The sequence below is a fragment of the Dendroctonus ponderosae genome, unplaced genomic scaffold (genome assembly GCF_020466585.1).
Source record: "Dendroctonus ponderosae isolate FM_Combo_2020 unplaced genomic scaffold, Dpon_F_20191213v2 Dpon_F_20191213_7, whole genome shotgun sequence".
Classification (NCBI taxonomy): Eukaryota; Metazoa; Arthropoda; class Insecta; order Coleoptera; family Curculionidae; genus Dendroctonus; species Dendroctonus ponderosae.
The window spans coordinates 13,607,885-13,609,932 of NW_026018916.1; positions in this window are offsets into that span (position 1 = coordinate 13,607,885).

Here is a 2,048-nt window from a genome sequence, read left to right on the forward strand (position 1 = left end):
AAACATATCTACGCGTAGATCATGATGTTCTGTTAGAATCGCTGAAAACTGTTTTCCAAAATTCGCAGCGGGTAGTGTACAGCATCGATTTCTGTGGAACCCAGTAGCTGTCAAAACTTTCACATTTTTACGAATAACTCGGAAATCGTAAATTTTTCAGGTAAAACGTTTGACACAAACTTAACTTAAATTTTGACGACAAATCTGAAAATGAATGAAAAAAGGGGCGGTTCCAATTAAAAAACCAAAGTTGGTAACTACCACACGTTTATGATACACCCCGTATATTGGAAAGTAATTTTAAAATGTGGACCTTTTAAACATGAAAAACTTTCGTAGGACGTATTTTCTTGTAAAGTTCATATTTACTGAGATATCGCACTTTGACGCACTAATGAGCAACCCTGTATATTACTTATATTACTATTATTACCGTTATGTATTACTAGTTATTACATTGAATATTTCCCTCGTGTGATAATCTGTCTGTTTGAAGTGTGCAATTATCGAAAAATTGCAGCGGTAATTGCACAGTGTGCAATTATCACTCAACGATAATTGCATTGTTTGCAAAAAATATTTGACAGGTGTCTTTTCATGTTGAATTAGACATCAAATGTCTTCCTGAGATACTTAAGATATTCAAATTAAATTTAATAAACATAAGTAATAAAATTGAAAGGGTAATAAAATATAATAGAAATAAAATGAATCCACATTTGCTTTCTTTACTCAGGAAATATTCATAAAAATTACACTCGTCCATCAAAATAAATAAGATAATTTTGCATTCGAGCTTGTTGTCTTGTAAAAACTGCATTCGTTTATTTTCACATTGGAACGAAAAAAAGAATGGGCATAAAATTGTCATTCTCAGGGACCTTAACGCCCGCATAGGAAATGAGGAGATATGGGGTGTAAAGCAAAGGTTCAACGAGGCAGTAATTAACGAAAACGGCGAACTCCTGATCGACTCCTGCACAAGAAATGAAATGAGAATAAATAATACTTTTTTGTCACACAAGAACCAGCATAAATACACATTTAATAACACCAGAGACCAATGATCAACGATTGATTTCATAATTACGAATAGAGTCATCACACCATCACAAGTTCTTGACGTCAGAGCGTTAACATCAGCCAATATAGGAACAGATCACAATCTAATTTTATGCAAGATTCTGCCTTCAAACTGCCAGAAAAACGCCAGAGTAAACAGAAAAATACAACACCGAGAAACTGACATCCGAAAGCACACGAACACTCTTTGAAAGTAGACGAACTAACAAATTAGAAACGTGTAACATGGCAGCCGATTGGGATGTCGAATATCACTGGCTGAAAATCAAGAACTGCATAGAAGAAGCGATATGAAAACGGAAGATAAACATAAGCGTAAATAACCGCACTAAGCCATAGTTCTGCCAGGAGGTGAAACAACTCGCAGACATCAAAAGAAGCAGCTATCTGAAGTACAAGAGCCTACTGACAATAGAACAACAAGCCGAATATGTACAGACTAGAAACAGAGTAAACTCAAAAATAAGAGAAATCAAACGAGAATATTGGATTAAGTTTACTGCCGACATGGAATACGATATGTATGGCGCACAGAGAAATGTATGGAAACTGCTCAAAAACAGGAAAAAGCCCATGAATGAGTATGCACAAACCAAAGGAGTGTCTATGGAAACCTGGGAGGAATACTTCAGACTGCTTTACAAATTTGAAGAAAGAATAAATTTGGAAGAACACGAAACTGTATCTAACGCTACGATCGACGAATCGGAAATAGAACTTAGATTGAAGAAACTGAAAAACAAGAAAGCTGCGGGACCAGACAATACACCTAACGAGCTTCTTAAATATGGCGGACAGGAACTTACGAGGCAACTATGCCTACTGTTTAACAATATTCTGCGCACAGCACAAATACCGCAGGATAGTTACAATCGCCTTATCACTAAGACTGCATTTCAGCCAGACGCAATTCAGCATCTTAGTGTCTATTGTTTAAGATTGTTTTCCTTAACATGCAAGCCCAA